Raw genomic sequence first — 6,892 nt, forward strand, 5'->3', positions numbered from 1 at the left:
GGAATCCCATCTCATGGGAAATGGGACTCTAAGATAAAATATATGATACATCAGGTATATTATACCAGTAGCAAATGCAAATATTTATTGAGTACTTAACTGTGGGCCTGGCACTATGCTAGGTGCTATTTATTTATTTATTTATTTATTTATTTATTTATTCGTCTCAAAAGATAAACAGTGAAGAAACTAATGATTAGAGAGTACAAGTCACTTGCATCCAGTATCTAGAGTGGCAGAACAAGGGTTTGAACTCACGTCTTTCTGGCTGATTTTGATTCTTAACCTATGCTCTTAACCATGACTCTCCCCAGCATGGCATTTCAAAGGCTTTATTGAGGAGAATGTTGAAAATCTTTTCATCACTGGATCCGTGGGCCTCAAGGGCTCTGGAGAGATGCCCCCAGCATGGATGGTGAGGAAGAGGAAGGGTGTTGTGATAAGAGGAGATAACCGAAAAGAATGAGAGAAGGGGGGATGATGGGGAGAAACAAGATGGGGTGCCAGACAGATTGGGGGGAAAAACCCTCTGTTGACCACCATGGCTTGCCATGTTGGGAGGCAGCATTTTTAATACTTGGGCAAAATTTTGAAGTGGGCCATACTAATGGCATAACCGAGGCAGGGATGATGGGTATGCAAGTGAAATTTTGTTTTGTTTTACAGTTTTAAAAGAACAACCATTATTGAAATAAGAATATTGATTTGTTGTGTTAAATTAAAGCACATTGACTGTCTAGGAAAACATTGGCAGTAGGAAGAGGTCTTTTACCTCCCTTCCCCACAAGCCTTAACCTTCCCCCCACCCCCCACCCCCAGCCTTTTCGGGTGTTCTATTTCTGCTAATCCTTGCTAAGAAGTAACTGGTGAGCAGGAGGTTAGCTGGTGGGGTCTCAAGGTGCGACCTTTCCCAGGGGCATTTGCATGTTAATAGAGGATACTGGGAACTCAGGAACAGCCTCCAGGTCTCAAATGAAAGAAGTCCTGAAGGTGGATGAGAGGCGTGGGCATGGCCCCCAGGGCCCCCCCTGCTGTGTAGGCCACGTTGATTCGGCCTGTGTGGATGGCCGCTGCTCTGGGCTTCTCTCCAGCTGCTTTTACAAAGAAGTGGTTTGGAGAAGAACAAAGAGATTGTGTTTATCCCCAGGCAAGTGTTCCCTTGCCAGGGCTATGTGCACAGTGCCCAGCTCAGAGTCTGCACCCAGACTCTGCTTTGCTTAATGGTTATTCGTTGAATGAATGAAGAAAACTCTTTCCTCTTCCTCCCTCCTCCCCCTCACACCTTCAGCCCTGTTGTCCATAAGCCCTTGAAGCCCAAGACTGAGGGCCCAAGACCGGGGCAACTTCTTTTTAGTGATAAGAACATAGCCAAGAAGAAATTCCTACCATTTGCATTTTATTATTTTTTCCTCCTTATAACTGGAAAACCTCAAAACTTGTGCTGAATTGCATGACCTCACTGACCACGTTTCATGTTCCTCGTTGAACTGCGGTTAAAACAATCTCCTTCTTAACTACGGCCAAACTGCAGAAAAGAAAATTCCTACGTGGACGTGTTCTCAGGCACAGGCACATTTCAGGGTCCTAGGGAAGGAAAGGGGCGGGGGACGGGGAGGGAGCCGTGAGGACAAGACTACTTTTCTGTTTGGCTGAATTCATCAAAAATGTCCAAACCCCATACCGAACATTCATCACTAATTAAATCCTAGCACCATAATTCAGAGAAAACAATTACAGCATTTAGAATTTTTAAAGGAACTATTATTGCTGCCTTGGCCCTTTTAAAAATTATGCTCCCCAAAGGACAAAATGTGATCCATTAATATGTATGTATTATTACTTTTTTTGTGAGGGAAGATTGCTGATGCCTGTGAATATGGAAGCATTTATCGGTTGCCGACAGCCGCTCAGTTGACTTGCAGTTTTAAGTGCAGTATTTTCTAGAATCTAAAAGGCTATAACATTAATTACCTTTTTGCCTTTAGCTGGTGGCCTGCTAGGTTCTGTCCCGTGTTCTCATCTCTAACCTTGTCACACTGGCAACCTGCTTATGGAGTGAAGGGGTCGTTCAGACCCCAGAGTCAAACGATTGCTGTGAGAGATGGCACAATAATCCATTCAGTTGAGGGTGGTTCCTCCCAGTTACCCTTGGTGCCCAGATGAGTTCTTGTTTTTTTGTTTTTTTTTTCATTTTTCAGGTGAGGCCCCTCTGCGTGGAGTCCTGTGCTCGCCCCTGAGTGAAAGGCATTCTGAATTTCGAAGTCAGGTCTGTGACTCTTCTACAGCGAGTATGCCCCTGCTAAACTGGGATCTGATTTTGTTTCTGTTTCATTTTATCCTTCTTTGTCTTGATAATTTAACAGAGTTACAGAGAACTGACTTAAGCCGAGTCTGGCACCAAGGATCACGGTTGGCCTCTGTGGAGCTGTAGTGCTTACTTGTGCGTGTGCACACGCGTGTGTGTGCGGGCACAGAGTACACATAAGTATGTATGTATGTATATATATATAAAAGCACGACTCAGAAACTTCCATTCGGCTCCCTGATCAGTCTATTGTCACATGCATTTGGCATTCATTATCCATGAGCCTCCGGCGCCTCTGGTCCTGTGCCCTGGCTAACAGTGATTTGGTTTATAGAGATCATATGGCAGGGAAACAGACCTTGAAAGACAGAGCTCTGAGAAGCACACTTGATGAATTTCCTATGATTTGAGTCTGGGTTTATTCTTCCCTGTGGCGGGGCAGACACCCCAGAGCACACGCGGCCGGCCTGGGAGCGCAGCGAGGAGTGGAGGCTATGACAATACGCACACTGTTTTTTTCTTCACACGTCTCGGGTTGCATTTCCTATCTGGGAAAAAAAGAAAAGGGAGCCTTGTAAGGGATCCAGAATCTGGGCAGGAAACCACACAGAGTGAAGGTTGCCATTGTCATTAGCAATTAATGTAACCACCAGGGCTGGAAGGAGAAAGCCCTGCCAAGGCTGAGGGGGAGGGGAGGGGGCGCAGAGGCTGTTGGAGGGGAGGGGGCCGCTTCCCCCATTCACCGGCTACCGGCTACCAGCTACCGTTGGATCCGTTGGTCAGAGGAAGGAGCAGGACATCTTCCCCAGCATTCACAAGAGATAGTATGGTGCTAGAAGTTTTTATTTTAAAACAAGGTGTCTAGGACTTGATAAGTTAGTTATAAAATGCCACTGCCACCCATTTTTAGTTTCTGTGGCTCCAGGTCTGATTCCTTAGTCCCTTTGATAGGCTATTTTTTTCTTCTCTTTCAGTCTGTTGAGACTCATTTTTTTTTTTAACAGTATTTACTGAGTGCCTTCTCTGTGCCAAGTACTTGGGGTGCTGAGCATGAAGTTGATGCTAATCTGCAACATGTGTTGAGTATATGTGTACCAGGCATGGTGCTGGGTATTTTCTACTCGTGACCTCATCCAGGCATCACTGCAACTCTCTGAGCTAGGTTTTCTTCTTACCCCAATTTACAGATGGCATAGCTGAGGCCCAGAGAAATTAATTTACTCTCTCCAGGTCATAAAATGAATGCATGGGCTAACTGGAATTTGAGCCCGGGCAAATTTGTCCCTTCAAACCTATGCTCCCAATACTTGTTTTATGCCCTCAAAGAGCCCATAGTCAGGGGGAGTTTCCAGCAAGTTAATCAATGATTAAATGACAAGGTGAGGTGGGCTGTGACAAGGATAAGTTTAGAGTCTTCAGGTGTCCAGAGAATAGACACCTAATCTACCCTGGGGAGACACTCAGGGAAGGCTGCCTAGAGGAGGTGAGTTTGACATTCCTCCTGCCTTCTCTTGTGCCTCAGTAGTATGTTGGCCAAACTAGTCAGTCTGGAAGTGGACATTAATGTAGTAGTATCTCTGCCCAGCTTCCTATATAGGCGTCAGAATGTTCTGTAGATCTGTCTAGTCACCAAAGATGTCTGCTTCCTGTGTCCTACGCAATGAAGTCCCAATTGGGACTGCCAGTATTTCTCCTACACTTGAAATGGATACCAATCTCTCTCCTATTCCTCCTCCCCCTTCCCTGTTTTGTCTCTCTGCTTCTTCATCCCTCCCCTTTCTGCCCCCACCCTCTTTCTCTTTCTTTCTGGTAGTTTAAAAAACGCCACTTTTCATTAATGTGACCAAAATGTCATCAAGTAGTTTAATGCTCTTTAATGTCCTTGTATCGTTTACGTTTTGCGAACAGTGTGGAAATGAATCCCATCTGTGGGTTCAAGAACATCAAAAAAGTTGGACAGGCTATTTAGACGTGCTACTTCACATTGCATTAGCGTGTACAATGTCAGGGGGCCGAGCCAAGCACGGTCTGTCCCAGCCTCAGCCCGCCCCTTCCCCAGCCTGGGAGGGACAGATCGCTTACCTCCAAAACTCAGAGGCAGTCTGGGGATGGGTTCTGGAAGGCTGCCCAGAGGCCCCAGGAAAAGTGTGAAGCCTAAATAAAAGATGAGAAATGATTCAGGAAAATCTCAATCTTCCTTTCTGGTGCCAAGATGCCCTAACAATAGCTTTTTCATCTCTCGGGTGAGAGGCTGGTTATAATGCTGTTTGACTTCTTCAAAAGTGATTAACTAGTCTCTCTGTCTCTCTGTCCCTGTCTCTTTCTTTCCCCTCCCCACCCCACTCCGGCTCCCCAGGGAAGGGAGCCCTGGGGCCCACATTAAGCTGGCAGTTTGCAAGAAGGTGGCTATAAACCAAAACTGACTGGAGGGTGTCAAGTTCAGGGCCAGCAGAGCTCATAAAAGTGGTGCTCTCTGGATGGCCTCGAGAGGGTCTCAAAACCTCAATCAACAGCGTTGGTGATTCCAGGATGACCCTGTTGCTGTGGCATCACCCCGGCAAAGGGCACTGATGTTGGAGTCACCCCACTTGAATTCTGGCTCCTCTGCTTTCTAAAAATATGCTCTTGAGCAAGGGAACCCCTGTGTCTGTTTCCTTTCCCGAAAACCAAGGTTACCAATTGTTTCAGCCTGCTTAGATGAGCTAACGGCATGAAGCGCACAGACTCCTGTCTGGCCATAGTAAGTCCTCCAGCAAGGTTAATCATCAGTTGTTCATAGTATTACTTTGTTATCCTGCTCTTGCAACCCCACCCCACCTACACTGTACCCTTCAGGTGTGCTTCCAGGTAGAGTCAGCCCCTTCTTCCCTTCCAGCTGAGCTCTCATCTCACCCTCTGCAAGGATTGCAGTGAGTGGGAGGGGCAGGGGACCTTGACCTTGACTCCAAAATATCCTGGCTTTTTCCCAGCTCTGTGGAAAAACCCCTCATTCAACTGCATTCCCTGGAAAGAAGGATGTGGCTTTTTATTTTCAGAAAAACAAAAACAAAAAAACGAACAAAACAAAAACAAAAAGCCACCCAGATCTTCTATTCTTCCCCAGATATGGGTAACAGCCGAGAGTGGATTTTGAACTGTTAATCATTATAGCTGAATGAATGATGACCCACCTCTCTAAAGGCTCTCAATCGGTAGCCAGTATTGTAAACCCCATCCGCCTTATTTTGCATTTGCTTTTATGAATGAATGTTCTTTAATTTTAAATGTAAACATAAGCAAATAACCTGATTGTTATTTCACAGTCTTCAAGACAAGGTCATTCTGTTTTAACTTCTAAGTTAAATAAACAAAAACATTCCTTTAATGCAATTACCAGAAAAATAATTTGCTTCTAAGTTCCTTATAGGATGTGCTTTATAAGATGTGCGCCCATCAACCTGTTGGTTATTTATGCTAAGGCAATTTGGAGAATGCCAAGGGGTGTTATAAGTGGACTTTCCTGGAGGCTTGTGAATGCAGCTTATAGCAGCCACCGCTCCAGCCTTTGGGCTGAGACTGGTGGGAAGGACACTGGGTTCTAAGAATCAGCAGGCCTGGTTCTAAGATCGGAATCATCACTTCTTGCTGTGTGAGCTGGGACAAGTCACCCAGGCTCACCCAGCCTGGACTTTTCCGTCAATGTAAAAGGGTTTCTGCCCGAAGGCGCTCTCAGTGTCTTGTCATTGTGACCATAACATGAGCTCATCCTTCAGGCTTCATGAAGAAGGTCTTTCCAGACCTCCTGACTGGATGACATGCTAGAGCCTTCCTTAACCCGTCTACTTTCCATCTGAACTCACGGCACTATTGTTGGCTGGTGGTATAGCACTATGGCTAACAGCACAGACCTGGGAGCCAAGCTCCGTGGGTTTGATTTCTGGCTCTGGGGCTTGCTGGCTGGTGACCCTGGATAAGTCACCCAACTTCCAAGGCTAAGAGTAGTATCTCTCTCAAAGGACTATTGTAAGGATTAATTGACTTAATATGCGTCAGGCACATAGCCCAGTGCCTGACACATAGCAAATGTTCTGTATGAGTACATCGGCTTTTATTCTGTCTTCAGTTATTTACTGTCTCTCTTTAGTCCTTCACTGAGAGTTCTCTGAGGACAAGCACCGCGTCTGCTTCCACTGCTGTAGCTCACCCACCACTGAGCACCGTGCCGGGCACCTGGAAGATTCTGACGATTATTCTTTGGATTGTGTTGAAGTAAAATAATGTAAAAATGCTTTGTAAACCACTGTGCAAGGAATTTTTTTTTTCTTATTAGTTCCGGAAGGAGTTTATTTGATGAAATATGTCCAGGGCTCTCTCAGAATTGCTGCTGCTGCTGTTGAATGTGACAACATTTTGATCAGTTGACTAGTCAGTTTATGAATCACACTTGTTACCAGTCTTCCCTGCATTTAGTTCTTGTCTTCCTGGTTTGTGCCGAGTGGATTTGCCAGAAAAAACTTGGGTTTGCTAATGCATACGACTCCACCACTCCACCGATGTTTACTGAGTGTCCCTTACAGGGCGGCCCCCGGCTGGGAGAGGCTGCAGACA

At 45.7% G+C, this 6,892-nt stretch overlaps 1 long non-coding RNA gene across 1 annotated transcript; it reads left to right on the forward strand.

Moving 5' to 3' along the window:
* Nucleotides 1–317: 317 nt before the first annotated feature.
* On the forward strand, nt 318–6,521 carry LOC121043893 (uncharacterized). The gene is made up of 3 exons (XR_005797034.1): nt 318–415; nt 2,199–2,266; nt 6,429–6,521. It is a non-coding gene; the product is annotated as an uncharacterized LOC121043893 (long non-coding RNA).
* Nucleotides 6,522–6,892: the final 371 nt, after the last annotated feature.

Source organism: Herpailurus yagouaroundi, unplaced genomic scaffold (assembly GCF_014898765.1).
Source record: "Herpailurus yagouaroundi ecotype Mexico unplaced genomic scaffold, PumYag 187, whole genome shotgun sequence".
NCBI classification, from domain to species: Eukaryota; Metazoa; Chordata; class Mammalia; order Carnivora; family Felidae; genus Herpailurus; species Herpailurus yagouaroundi.